This window comes from Hevea brasiliensis, chromosome 15, assembly GCF_030052815.1.
Source record: "Hevea brasiliensis isolate MT/VB/25A 57/8 chromosome 15, ASM3005281v1, whole genome shotgun sequence".
Taxonomy (NCBI): domain Eukaryota; kingdom Viridiplantae; phylum Streptophyta; class Magnoliopsida; order Malpighiales; family Euphorbiaceae; genus Hevea; species Hevea brasiliensis.
In genome coordinates, this window is record NC_079507.1 from 53009276 (window position 1) to 53025190 (window position 15915).

Consider the following 15915-nt stretch of genomic DNA (forward strand, 5'->3'; position numbering starts at 1 on the left):
GCTGGTCTCTCAAAATTTATGCAATTTATAGGCATGCAAAGGTCTCTCCAACATAATTTTTTTCCTTTCCAGTTTAGAGACTTGCTGGTCTTTCCATAATCACCCTTGAGAATAGAGGAAAAAGTAATTGAAGAAGCCACGATTGTTGGAAATAAGAGATTAAAACAACAAATCATCTTCATAACATAACAGAAAATAGAGATTCAATTTCTCTTAAAATATAATCCACCTCTCTTGCATTTCATTTAAACATTCACCCACTCAAGAGAACAACATGGAAGACACACTTAAATCTCAAAAACAGCAAATATAGGTTTCTCAAAAACTTCTTGCACGTAACTTTGTAAAAGACTTCATTCTTTACAATCAAAAAACATATTTTTCTCTTATAAGATTATGTGGTAAGAAGACACAGAGAAACAACAATGCAGAAGCCATACTTCTACTTGATAATCACACTCTTTCTTTTTTTTTTTTTTTCTTTCTCATGTTTGAATGGACCCTAAGAAAAAAGCTCTTGTTTTTTCCTCTCAAACTCACAGTCCCTCAAAGATCATTTAGCTTTGATACCACTTGTTAGTATTTGGAAGAAGATAAACAAAAAGCAAGAAACTAAAATTGCATGAGTTGCAGAAACGGAGAGAAGAAAACAAAATTAAGTTGCCGCAAAACAAAACTTTCTCACTCTCACTCATTCTCATTCATTTCTAGCAATTATATAAAGAAAACATCAAGTACAATACTGATTTTACATCAGCTTTACCATACTTGTTTACTAGCTTTTCTACCTAAAAGAAAAGAGACAGTCACACCTAGCCATACTTCTAAAATCAAAAAGCTAAACAAAGTACTCTGCATAATGTGACAGCAAAAATGTCACAACCTTCATCAGTGTGTACTCAATGGAGCCAAAGAAAGACTTGTTAATGAATAAAGAAAATCTCTATCTCCTCTGGAAATTAAAGGACCTAATAAAAATAGCAAAAATAAATGCAAAGAGGACTGTAATCCCAAGAATCACTGCTGCAACCACTCCCAGAAAATCATGTTTGACGCCATAATAATCTCTCACAAATTGTTCCACTGTTTGGCCACCTTCAAGAGTATCCTTAATATCTGCAAACTGGGATGCAATTAATCCATACAAGGTCCATGACATTGGACATCCCCAGTAGTACCATCTCCACCACACAAGCATCCTCTGTTATACACAGATCAGAGAAATGGTTTAGTCCACAGGAAGACTCTATATACAGCAGAAACGGTGAGAATTTCAAAGAATTAAGGGTGATTAACTATTACAGTTCTAGGGATGACGAATCCTGAAAAGAGGTTCCAAATTCCATAAAATGCTGAAGAAATTATGGATGCAATGTGGTAGTTTGGTGTCACAGCAACAGCCATCATTCCGTAGTAGGTGTAGTACAGTAATGTGAAGTACATGAAGAACAGATACCAAAAGAACTTAGTAGCAGTCCATTCGAATCCGATCATTTTATATGTGATAAGACCATATACAACTACTTGTGCAAAAACGTATGGAAGCTCAACCAGGACCTGTTATAAAAGATGAGGCTAGTTAAAGGAGACTTGGGGCATTCTGCATAGTAAGAAATTTCTTAAAATATGTAATAACTTATTACCTGCGCATTTGCATAAGGCAAAGCTGAATACATTCCTGCAGCTCTTTCTCTATAGAAGACGGTTCTTTCAACTGCGACTACTGGCTGCACAGATGATGCATTTTGCACCCCAAGGAAGAGTACTGCTGCAGAATTGAAAATGTCTTGTTCCTTTGACCTACAGTGCATAAGAAATGGGAATAAGAAAAAAAGGTGGAAGCAAACAGTATGTTGTAATATGAACTGCTAAATTGTTTTAGTATTTGCATGTGACTTACATTTTGGAGCCAAGATCCCAGAACATTGTCCCCAACATCAAAGCTATAAACGTTGTGAACAGAAATATTACGGCAGTATATGGTGGATTTCGCCAGTAAGACAAACGTTGCTTCCATAAGCAAGCTAAACATTGGGTCAAAAATGACTGTGAGCACTGTGCAGGGATATAGAGGTCCTTTGAACCAGGTGCTGGAGTGCTTAATTCCTTGATAGTTGCTTTGTTTCTTCTGAACCATGGGATAGATGTGAGCAACAAATTTAAGAACTAATTTCACTCTATTTTTTCCCATTTGGAAACATCAGAAGTGGTAGTTTAGTTTTTTGGTGCAAACATTACCTGTAAAGTTCTGAATCCCGAAATATGCAGCAAAATCAACCCCCAAAGACAACTCTTGTGCAGAATTGGTAACTTCCAACATCCAGGTTGCTGGATTATAACTATATGTAATTTTACTGACCCCTTCAATTTTCTAGATGAAAAGAATGGCAACTGAATTAGCATGAATTTAATATGGAAATAAGATGTTCATAGTTATGCATTTTTCATGTTATTACCTCAAAATATTTGATTAGATGGCTAGAATACTGACCCAATGACCCTACATATATCTCTTCTTCTCCTCTCTTCATCAGGAATAGCTGCAATGCCATGACGAATTAATCACATCAATGTGGTAAAGAACCCACAATAAAACACTAAATTTTGAGAATTAAAAAAAAAAATTCTTACCTCGTCAAAAGCTTCAAATATGTCAATGCTTGGCTGATGGATAGTGTACACAATAGTTCTTCCTGTGTCCACGGTGTTCCTAACTATTCTCATTACAATTGCAGCAGCTCTTGCTCGAGCCCTGAAGTTGGCTTGTCCATGAATACTATAGAGGGGTTTGCCACTAGCTCAACTGCAATGGTTAGCCGCTTCCGCTGCTCAGTCGACAAACCATTCACACAAGGCAACCTGACTAATGCTTGCCTCAATGGATTCAGTTCCACAAGCTCCATGACTTCATCAACAAACATCTGCATCAAAATTTTTCAACAAGAAGTTAATTGCCTGCAACCTACTTAAATCTTATTCCATTTAATGGGTTACAGACATACAGGACTCTTTCAAGATATTGAAATCATCTTCACTAGCATTCTCAGCAAGACAGAACAGGTTGCTTGAACTTGACAAAATGATTAGCCATAGGATAAAAATGCTTTTTGAATGCAATGCAAATTAATTTGAATGATCTAACCCAAGGTGGTAGGAAACCCCATAGAAACCAAGGACAAGAGTAATGATATTCAAAGTACACAAACTTCCATTGAACTTTAAGCTGCCTTCTGATATAGATCCTTGCCTTTCTGGTTCCAGAATCGACTTCAGGGGGTAGACGAAGCCAAGCTGAGTAGAGTAAGGATTCATAGATGGTAACATGTGGAGAGTGGATGTCATTTTGCTCACAAAATCCTGAAATTCTAGCAAAAGTTTCATGCTTCTTTGGATACCCAGAAATTTTGATGCTCCCCTCAATATATCCACCAGTTTTCCTACCAGCCAGCACATCCATTAGCGTGGTTTTACCAACACCACTAACACCCATTAAAGCTGTGAGAACACCTGGCCTAAAAGCACCACTCACACCCTTCAATAGCACCAATTTATCTTCAGCAATTTCCTAATTTCTCATTTCCTGTAATTTCAATTTAACAAGATCAAGTTCTGTTATTCTTTTGACCATGTCACAATGAAAGAAATATATGGTTCTATTTTCTTAACTTCTGATATCTGTGGCACATCAACAGCATATATAACATCATCAAAGGTGATGGAATGTGGCTTAAATGGAAGAATCATTCCTTTTTTCTTGTTATGCTCCAGCTCATCAATTCCGCTTGTCTCATTCTCTGCAGGTAATTGAACTTGTTAAGATGGCAACTAATAGGAAAATATGAAATGACTCGATCTGAACTTATTATCAATGAGTCTGCCGCCTGTGTTGGTTCTGTGACTGCTTTCAAGTCTGTCACTGGGTTCAGGCTCATCAAATATAACAGCCTGAGGCTTCTCAAATGCTGCCAAATATTATTTCCAATATATTAGAATAAGCTCTCATTTTCAGAAAGCATGAATTGAGAAGATAATGACGCTCACGGTTAAGGAAAGTGAGAGCAAGAATGAAACATAAGTTGAATACTAGCATGAATCCTGCTAATGCACCCACTCCTAACCAATACCAATGTGCATGAGGGAAGAAACCACGACTTTTCAATAGCTGAACTCCCAACGATTCTGTTGAGTATGGTGGAATCTGTAATTTTTACATTAAAATTTAGATATATCTTGGCTATTTAGAGGTAAAAACACAAATATAGAATGGCAAGTTCAAGAATATCACATGGCTCCAGCTTTTTCCAAGAAACTCATTGGCTACTATTGCACTTTCCCCATCAATCATTGGCGATAACCAATAACCCCATATCCACCATTTCCTGATGTTGTCTGAGGCATCAAACATAGAAAAAATGTTTTACTCGTTCACGTTTACTTTGAGAAAGATTAGTCTGTTAAACACACTGTTAATTATATATACCTCGTGACAGGACAACGCCACCCAATGCAAAAAGTATAAGTACTGCAAATGACCCAAAGGTATTAGCAACGATCATGTTCCTTCCAGTTGCAGCCATAAATCGGAATAGCGCAGAGGCCATCTGGTGAACAATTAAGAGGAGAAAGTACTGCTTGAAGAACCTGCAATCATCAACATTTGTTCTCAGCTGCATCATATCAAATTGCTTTACATGATTCTAATCAACAGAGGCCATTTTTTCTTTCTTTTTATTTTCTTTTGCTTCTTACCTTCCAACATTAGGATCGAATCCAATGACATAATAAGTGATGAACACCCAAACACCAACTTCTAAAAATGATATAGGAATTTTAAGAATCCATGCGGGAAGAGAATATGCCCATGAAGGATAGGATAGCAGGTCCCTTTGCTTGTAAAACACAGGAAGCTGTGCAGTGGTCATAGATATCTCTGACATACCATTGAACATGATCATGATCACAGTGAAGAATAAAGCACCCAAATAAATTCCTCCATCTATGAGATCGTTTCGGTGCATATTAGTTCGTAGGAAGAGTGTCATAGTAATGATTGTGATAACAGCAAGATAGTGGCAAAAACAAAAGGGAAATCATTATAACCTATATAAAATTTGAAAATAGCAACTAGTAAAATGTAAAATTATGTTGATAATTACTTGGGAGAGCTCGAAAATATAGACAAATGAGTTCCTCTTCATTAGCAAGTACTCTCTTGAGAAGCTGGGTGGCTCTTGCTTTTATCAAATGGGGTAGAAAGCTCTTGTCCAATTTTTTGGCCCACGTCATATGATTGAAATGCCTCAGCAAATTCCTGGACTGTGATAAAACTGTAAGGTTGATCTTTTTGTGCCCAGTACTGCTTCTGATCTTTCCTTGATGTCACCTGAAATGAATTCGTTACTCATTAGTATCATGGAAACTGCACATAATGAAACAAAAAAACAAAACTGCCATGCTTATGCTTACTTCTTGCAAGAAATCAGCCACGCCATTTCGTTCAGGACACTTGAAGCCCATATGTTCAAAAAAACCAAGCACATCTTCACGAGGACCCTGATACACAATCTGGCCATCCGACAGCAAAATAATGTCATCAAAGAGGTCCTAAGTCTCTGGTGCTGGCTGGAGGAGGGAAATGACACCAGTTCCATTAAGAATGTGAATGTATTGCTTTATTGAGTTCACAATTTGGAAAGTTGTTGAACTGTCCAAGCCAGTGGAGATCTCGTCCATAAAAAGTGCCCTTGATGGCCCAACCAGCATTTCACCTTCAATTTGATTATTGGAGATTTCATTCCAAAAACTTTATTTGAAAATCTGAATGGCATTAGAAACAGACTGGTGGATGCTATTTACCAGTTGTAACACGCTTCCTTTGTCCTCCAGAGATACCCTGCAACATTTCATCTCCTACCAAGGTATCTGCACAGATATCTAATCCCAAAATCTGCAAATTTAAGTGAAAAAGATGTTAAATAAACTATTAGGAACTTGTGAAAATCTTTTATGATATTGTAGTACTTTGTGATTACAATACCTTCAAAATATAATCTGTGACCAAACTAGCCGCTTGTCCTTCTGTTGCGGCAGCCTGTAACACAAGAAATATCATAAAACGAAAATCAATCTCCATGAACACAGCTTGTTCTAGGATGGTAACTCTTTCAATAGAATTCTTATGGACATAAAACAAGAACAACATTCAAATTAATTATTTACAGAACAAATACAAAAACGCTATGGATTATGATTAGCATGTTTATGTCCTCATATCAGAATAAGGTATATATGTTTCATTCCATTCCAAACTACTTTTTTTTACTAATAATTTCTGTCCTTACCTTCATGAAAACATCAATATCTGGATCAGGTTTACTATTAGCTGCTTTCTCTCTTCTAGACAACTCTGCTAGCATCTCTGCAAATTTCCAAAATCTTTCAATTGTTAGTCACAATTAGAATATGTACAGGTCCATAAATAATGTTAGAAAATAAAAGATCTAATAATCTAACCATGTAGACATCCAACCCCTTCGCATCTAGCAGAAAATGCCAGAGTTTCCCTTACAGTCATTTCTCCTATATGAATATCATGCTGACTAATATAGGCAGCTGTTTTCTGTGGAATAAATTCATTCATCCCATGGCCATTGTAAGTCACACTACCAGAGAACTGCAAGAGAAATTCAATATCTCAAGTTAAAGATAAAAACCAAGTTTGAACATTTGAATTCTATTTAAAAAAACCTGAATCCCCAGGAAAGTTGCGTAGCTGTGAAAATATATCAACACCTTCAAATTAGGATCAAGCTTGCCAGCCAGTGCGAGCAAAAGTGTAGTCTTTCCAGAACTAGGAGGACCCAAAAGTAGAGTCATTCTGGAACATATGCATGCCCAAAATAAACAATTAGAAATGGGAAAAAATATATACGAATTAATTAGGATATACTAAGAAATCATATCTCAGTTCATGGTTGTCTCATCTTGAGGGCTTGATGACCCCATTAATATCCTCAAGGATGGTCAATGGTTTCTTTCTACTGGGAAGCATATGAAGATAATTCAAGAAACCATTTAAAATCCAATAAAAAAAATTAGTTTACAAAACCAATATAAAAATTAGTAAAGGCAACATTAAACCTCTGCAAGTAGTAATTACCTCTAGTACATTAACAGAGAAGTTAACGAATGTAGGCAGAGCACTGTTTCCTACCAAAGCTTCTGTTTCTATATTTAGATGTTCAAATCGAACTTCAATTGTTGGGAGTTCAATTCCAACACTAGATCACGAAGAAACAAAAGAAATAATTAAGAAATATCAAGGAAAATGAGCATTAGAAAAAGAACTTCACAAAACGTAATTTCCTCCGTCCATCAATGTAAAAAGTTCAAAATGCATAATTTTTCTTTCTTGGATGGACCCTTATTGCAAATTTTCCTAGCATGAACCAGTAGAAATCTTTTCCGATCAATTCGGTTCTTGAGCTTCAACAAGAAATTCTCATTATCCTGTTCAGCAACTCTCACCAACCTCTCGAGCAAACTTTTCCTCTCCTGGAATCCATGAGTATCTACGTCAACCTCATTACCTCCACCTCTGGATGCACTAATCAAAATAACCTTCCTCAAACGATCATAAGTAGGCAGCTTTTCAAGAGCAGCCCATTTAAGAGCTTCTTCGTCATCTTCTTCTCTATAAGATCTTGAGAAAACATCTAAAGCATTATTTATCGGGTTTTTTACCGAAGGGGTCAAATTAAAAAAAAATACTAAAAATCGGTGAGTTTAAATGTAATTGTTAAAATAGAGTAGATGATGCTGAGGTGAAAGATATTAGAATGAGATGTTAATTATAATATTATTTTGAGGATTGAACCCCATTTATAATAGTGTCTGAGTTTTAAACGTGTTTATTTACGGTAGATTCAGCTTTAATTTTAATTTTTTAATTATTTTATTTTATATTTTAAATAAAATATAAATATTGTTTTAATAAATAATATTATAATAATTAATACTATATATTATAATATTTTTATTATAAAAAATTATTTTTTAATTTAAAATCAAATTAAATAAAAATTAAAATATAAAAGTTTTATACTAAGATAAGCCGGGAGCCCTTACCACACATATAATGAACTCATGCTATGCCTCTTCCCTCTCCATAGGTACTCTCTGGCTGTGCCCTTTTGTTCATTGTACATGTGATAACGGGACCGTCGCACCTTAATGTCAAAACAAAGATATTTCTGATACACAGGATCCTCTTAAAGAGGCAAGTGTAGAGCATACGTGTATCTGATTATAAGAGTATGATACACGTTCAAAGGTTTTCGGAGAGAAGGAGAAGAGTTTAGAAAGCCATAGAAGAGAACTTTAGAGAATATTATTGAAAAGAAACTAAGTCCACTTACAACTGAAGAGAGCAGCTCCTTATATAGGCGAGGAGGCTCTTAACATTACAGTAACCTGTTAGAAATCACCAAGCACTCTTAAAGCAACATAAAGAAAGACAGATACATTATTACATTATTGACTGACAAACTTTAACTTTTATCATGGAGTGGTAGACAGATTGAGGGTGTCAAAGTCTGAGTCATTAGAGTTGATTCCAAAAAAGTCCTTTGGCCACTGTCGGTGTACAGGAGATGGTGGGTCAGTACTCTGAATGGCATCTCGTGACTCTGTGTCCATTGGGTCCTGGGAATCTTGCCACATGGGATGGGTCCAGTCAATGGGCTCATCAGTGAGAGACCGGATGGGAAGTGATGTACAATTCACATGGGGAGGCACTAGGCAAAAATAGCTATTGATTTCACAGAGATACTCAGCTAGTTGTTTTCTCAAAGGTCCCATGGCATCTTTGTCAATAATTGATCCCTCGTAAGTCCTCCACTCGTACTCAGTATTCTGGGTCCAGAGGAGTCCATCGGGCCTTCTAGAGAAAGGCCTGTGAAAAATGAACAAGGTTCTGATGTTGGGCTGAGTAGCGATGGGCCTGTCTTCTATTCCATGGGTGTCGATGATGCGCTTCAGGCTGTAGCGCCATGCTGAAATGGGCTTGAACCATTCTAGAAATCTGGACAGGAGAGTCCTGTTAGTATTGTTCATAACATACTGATACAGGGCTATGAGCGGGAATTCTAGTCCTGTGGAATAGAGTGTAACCATGCACCAGAGGAGCCATAGTTCTTCTAGGATGAGTTCTCTGCCAGGTTGGATACTGAAATAGGTGAGGAAAGGGTTGTCAGGGATAAAGACAGTCGAGGAGGGGAGTAATCCCCTTAGGGTGTTTCTTGCACTCAGGTAGTGAAACAGATGATCCCTTGCGAACTTAGCCATTTTTGTGATAGGCTGGTTTGGTGAGCATCCAGGAGGGAAACTGTCTAGAGTAGGAACCAGGAAATTGTGCATTGGAGAAGGAGTATGTGGAGAGGATGAGGATGATGCCATGAGGATCAAGCGGAGTGAAGAGGAAGATTGGATCAGGTGGAGGGTTTTTGGCTTGGATAGGAGGTCAGGAACCAAGTTGTGCTTCCCTTTGATATGCTGGACTGTGAATTTATACTTGGCGAACCAGTCCTTAAGTCTCAGTAATTGTGCTTCAGGAAGAGACTTGTTTTTGAAGTCTAGAACCTTTGGGAAGGATGAGCTGTCCATGACCACAGTGAAGTGGTGGCCAATCAGATAGAATTCGAATCTCTTTATCCCATTTTTGACAGCCAATATCTCTTTATAGACTGAATGATAATGTTTCTGAGGCTCTGGGAACTCTCCACTAGCATGTCCGCAGATATGCTTTTCTCCTTGAATTTCTTCGATGAGGACTGCACCCCAGTGGGTGTCACTAGCATCAGTCTGAAGGATGCGGTGTCTAATGCTGGGAATCTTTAGTGGTGGTGGGTTTAAAGCCACTTCTTTTAATTTTTTGACTGCACATGTCTGTTCTTCCCTCCATGGTGGGGAATCTTTTTAAGCATCTTTGACAGCTGGCAAGTGTGGGCGGCCACATGCGGGATAAACTTCCTGATGTAATTGATAATACCAAGGAACTGTTGTATTTGTTTTACTGTCAAGTCCTTATCAGGGGACTTCAGTAATTCTTCGGCAATGTGAGGTCCCGGTTGGTATTTCCATCCTTGAATTTCATTCCAAGGAAGTCGATGTCAGTTTGGGCCAGTGAGCTCTTCTTTTCTGATAGCATAATTCCATAGGAATCCACTAATTGTTGAAATGTGGAGAGGAGTGTCCTATGGGCCGTAACATCTTTGGAGAAGAGAAGGATATCATCTATATAAATAAGAGCACTATGTAGTATGGGCTCGAATATCCTTGTCATGACTTTTTGGAAAACTGATGGGGCCGTCTTAAGGCCGAATGGAAGGACTGTCCATTGGTATTGGGCCGTAGGAATGCAGAAGGCAGTCTTGGGCCTATCAGAGGGGTTAATACCCAGTTGCCAAAAACCAGCTTTAAGATCAAACTTGGAGAAAATATGGGCTTCGTGTAGTTGAGTGAACAAGGCTTCAGGCTTTGGTAATGGGAACTTGTCATCTTGGAGGAAATGATTCAGAGGCTTGTAATCTATGACAAGTCTTTTCTTCCCTCTTAGTCGTTCTGATCTTTTTTCAACATAAAAGGCCTGGCAGGCCCATTGAGAGGAAGTGGGTTCTATGAGGCCTTGTTGGAGAAGCTGTTTGCACTCTTCTTGGGCTAGAGCCAAGTCTGTAGGATTCATTCCCGGGTGTGATGCTTTTGTCGGATTGATATCTTCATTGAGTTTGAATGGAAGACTGACAAAGAATTCCGGATTTTTCCATAGGGGGTGGTGACGGTGAAAATGTGCATGGGAATCAGCACAGGATCTTAAGAGGAGCTCCTTGTGCTCTTGGAATTCAGCTGAGGCATCAGCCAGAGGAGCTCCTTCTCAGGCTACCACTGGCTCTATAGAGGTCAGCACCCTCCATGATGAAAGGTGGAAGAAAAATTACTACTTGGCCAACAAAAAGAGCTAAAACCCACAAAAACCCAGATTTTGTTTTTCAATTTTCTTCTCAGATTTTTGAAAATAATGCAATATTTTTTGAGTTTCTTGAACTAGAGAAGAGCACAGAAGTGCAAATGCAATGCATTCGTGGAGGGCACAAGAGAATATGTATTTATAAGGATTGTTCATACTATAGTTGACTGGTTTTGACTCATAAAACTTAGCTCATTAATTTTTGCAAACTTTCTAGGGTAATGCATGGATGGGACAGTTAAGAGCTGGCGGAAATTGAAGACTTTTTTTTTTAACTTTTATTTTTTTATAAATCATATTTTTTTTATTAATTATTTAAAAAAAAATTAACAAAACAACAGTAATATTTTATACAAAATCCAATCTGAGGTTTTCAATGTCAAGTAAAAAAAAATAGGAGAAAATACAAAACAAAAGCAAAGCAGATAAAAATTTTATTGAAACAAAATAGAAATGAAAATCAAACCAAAGTATCCAAAATCATCAATTGATAGTAAACAAAAAGTTTAAATCCATGAACGTGCATTCTCTTGCCATAAATGAAGAAGCAGAAGAAGGCCTGTCATTCATTTGACTCTAGAGCCTGGCAACAAATTCAACTGATCTAACAACTCTCTGCTTTGTTAAAAAATCAGCTACGAAGTTGAATTCACGAAGAGTATGCTGGGTTGAAATGTTTGAGAAGACTGATTTTAAATTATCAATAACATTGAAGACCTGTTGTGATTTTCATGGTCTATCACCTCTGTTGCTGTTGACCCAAAATACCGTCTTCATCGAGTCCGATTCAATAGTGATTCCTTCAAACTTTCTATTTGAGAGGTTGAGAGATGAGTTTGACCACATGATTCAATAGAAGAGTTTTCATTATTATTTCCAAATCTCCATGTTTCTTCGAATCAGTGCCTTTGCTTTTTTGCCAGCTAAAAGGTGCCTTTAGCAGATTATTGTATGGATTTTGATTAAGAAATTAACTTCATCCTTGGATCAATGGGATAATAATCCATTCTATGTATAAAAATTAAATTACTTTGCTGAAAGTTCTTTAAACTATTTAGAATATACAAGTTTAAATATAAGTTTATATATATATATATATATATATTTGAATATGCACTTGAAATTATGGCTTGGCATTTTATGATGACAGAGCCAATGTTGCAGAAGTGAAACTTCATTGTCTATGAGCATATTAAGAGGATTCAGTCATGTTTCTGAAAATGGTTCTATGTGAACTACATGGTCCCGTAAAAAAATTACTTATGTAAATTTAAAAAAATAATTTTAAAATAAAAATATATAATATATTTTTATTTAAATATATATATATATATATATATATATATATATATATATATATATATATATTTCAAATTTTATGATTGTGTAATATGAAGTATAAATAAAACATTTCATATTATTAGGAACATTTTGATCCACAATAAATATGGATCAAGTTGATCCTCAACTGTTTCTTATTGAGTGTAATACTCCCTCACTCACAAAAATATAAGTTTTTCATAAATTAAAAAGAGTAAATTCACGTAAATGTCAGTGAGAGTGTATATACATCAGATTTGACTTTTTTATTAAATGACAGCAGATAAAATCTAAGGATTTAAATTTAATCACTAAATTAATTTAGAAATAAACGTTAATTTTTTTTATGGTTAACATTTTCTTAAGATATTATATAAATCAAATAGTTTTTTTTATTAATTCATTAATTTTAAATTTTAATGACATTTTCAGTATTCGGAATCAGTAAAATAATAAATTATTATCTAGGTAACCCTTTTAACTTGGTCGGATGAGGCATTCTTGAAGCACGTGATAGAAAATTAAAAGGATTAAAAAATAGCATATAAAATTATAGAGGACAGACACGTGTGCAAAAGAAAATAAATAAATAAAAAAGATAAATTAAATAAAGACATTAGCAGTGATGTCACGTGAGAAATGGACAACATGTGAAAAATGTGGCCACGCCAACATCTTCTTCTACAAGCTCAGACAAGATAAGACACGAGCATGCTTAAGCTTGAGGAGTTTAAGCATTAAATTTTTTTTTTTTTTTTTTATAATCGTAACCCAAACGAATAAAGAAAAATCCTGCCCGTCCCAAGCTAAGAACTCTAGGCAAGCAAGGAAGATTACAACTATGCCCTCAATCTTGTGTAGCTTTGAGGGATAGCTTTTATAAGAAGAGAAGGAGTTTCAAGTCCCCAAAAATACAAATGTTGGATGCAAGGAAAGCCCTCCCACCGAGCAACAGGAGGAGTATCAAATCCAACTAATTGACCACTCAAACCAGAACTCCAAAGAAAGCTCCCTTAAAATCAATCTCTAATAATACTTCCTCACTATGAAGAGTACATATTTACAACACAAAAATAAACCCAAAAAATATAACAACTTAGATCGAAATGAGGAGGGAAACTCACAAATAGTTGGATCGTACACCTTTTCTTGCCTGAAGAGATAGGGAAAGCCCACCCAAAAAAACACGCTCGACAAAGATTGAGAAAAAAACTCAACAAGTTTTCACTTTTAGAGAGAATTCTCTCTCTAGATATGTTGTGTATTGCGAAAGTATATAAACAGTAAAGAAACAAAGTAAACACATAAAACACCAATATTTACGTGGTTCACCTTTTCAACATATGACTACATCTACGGGCATGTCATATTTCACTATTTTCAAATAATAAATCATCAATTACAAGCTTAAACTATGCTACCCATAAACTCAATTACACCCAAGAAAACACATATTACATTAAACTGCTCACATTAAACATGTTAGTTAGTCCCTCTCAATCTCTTCTAAACATAATCTAATATATTTACTGTTTTAACTACTATACCATAAAGGGTGTCTTCAACTATATGAGCAAAAGTCCTCTCACCAATAGACAAGAATTACTCTCTCTTGAATTTTATGCCCTTTATCTACCTTAGGTTGAAGCCTCTTTCCCTCCATGGGACTACAATGAGTAGGAGTCCCTCATCAATAGGCAGAGCCAAATCCTCAACAATTGATAAAGCCTCTCTTTATAATGGTGATAATCTCACTCCATGAGCTGAAAGCCAAATAACATTTTCTACAATTTTCCTATTTATAGTGTTAATTCTCTTGATCCAAATCTGATTAAGAGTCCTACTCAATTTAGGAATAACATTAAAATAAAAGTTCTACTCTATATAAGAAATATTTCTTTGTTATATTGAAGAATATTTCTCCCACTTAAATTAGGAAAAGTTTTCTCCAAATCCCACTAGGATTTTGAGTCATAATTATAACAATATCTACCTAGACTTTAAATCCATAAACCATTACATATTTCAAATTCTTGGGTGCCATCAATCATCACATCTCCATGCTTAAGCTTGAACCCTTCAAATCATCAATCTCTCAAATTTTCGTCTTAAGTGTAACTTGCTTCTTTCTTCAAAAAAACATTAACGCCATCAACTATCTTGATTTCACATCAAGAGCTCTACTTGAGTTTTAACTCTCCATCACCTTGAACTTATATCACCATTGTTGCATGTGTGTATTTCTATATGTTGCCGCAGCTCCACCTTTAACCAAACTCACTAAGATCATCCTCATATTCTAATACCAATTTATTGTGTATCACGAAAGTGTATAAACTGCAAAGAAACAAAGCAAACACACAATCACTAATATTTCGTGATTCACCCTCTCAAGATAGGATTACATCCATGGGCACGCTATTTTTCACTACTTTTAAATAATAAATCATCAATTACAAGCTCAAACTATATTACCTATAAATCTAGTTACACTCAAAAGAACTCGCATTACATCAAACTGCTTATAGTAAATATATTAGTTAATCTCTCTCAGTCTCTTCTAGACATAACCTAATATATTTACTATTTTAACTACTACATCACAAAGGGTGTCTTCAACTATATGGGCAAGAGCCCTCTCACCAATGGATAAGAATTATACTCTCTTGAATATGCCCTTTCTCCACCTTAGATCGAAACACCTTTCTCTCCATGGGACTGCAATGGGCAGGAGTTTCTCATCAATAGGCAGGAGCTTCTCATTAATAGACAAAGCTAAATTCTCAACAATTGACAAAGTCTCTCTCTACAATGGGTGATAGCCTCACTCTATGATTTGAAAGCTAAATAACATTTTCTACTATTTTCTTATTTATAGTCTTAGTTCTCTCAATCTTAATCTGATTAGGAATCCCACTCAATTTCGGAATAACATTAAAATAAGAGTTCTACTGTAATAGGAAATATTCATCTATTTTATTGAGGAATATTTCTCCCACTCAAATTAGAAAAGATTTCTTCAAATCCCACTATAATTTTAAGTTATAATTCTAACAAGATATCTAAAGAGAGTTTTTTATTATTTAATTTTATCTTAGCAGGAGTTTGTTGCACTCAAAACTGACATCTTGATAGGCCTTTAACTGTAATATGAAGAATAAATAAAATATTTCATATTATTAAGAACATTTTGATCCACAATAAATATGAATTAAGTTGATCCTCAATCATTTCTTATTGAGTGTAGAGTCCCTTACTCACAAAAATATAAGCTTTTCAAATTAAAAAGAGTAGATCCATATAAACGTGAGTGAGAGTTCATATACATACATCAAATGATTTGATTTTTTCTCTCAAATAATAACATAAAAAATCTAAGGATTTGAACTTAATCGTTAAATTAATTTAATAATAAACGTGAAATTTTTTTAATGATTAACATTTTCTTAAGATATTATATAAATCAAATAATAAGATTTTTTTTATTAATTCATTAATTTTAAATTTTAATGACAATTTCAGTATTCGGAATCAGTAAAATAATAAATTATTTTCTAGGTAATCTTTTTAAC

At 35.3% G+C, this 15915-nt stretch overlaps 1 pseudogene; it reads right to left on the bottom strand.

The window, feature by feature from the left end:
• Positions 1 to 660: 660 nt before the first annotated feature.
• LOC110644961 (pleiotropic drug resistance protein 1-like) lies at positions 661 to 7066 on the bottom strand (annotated as a pseudogene).
• Positions 7067 to 15915: the final 8849 nt, after the last annotated feature.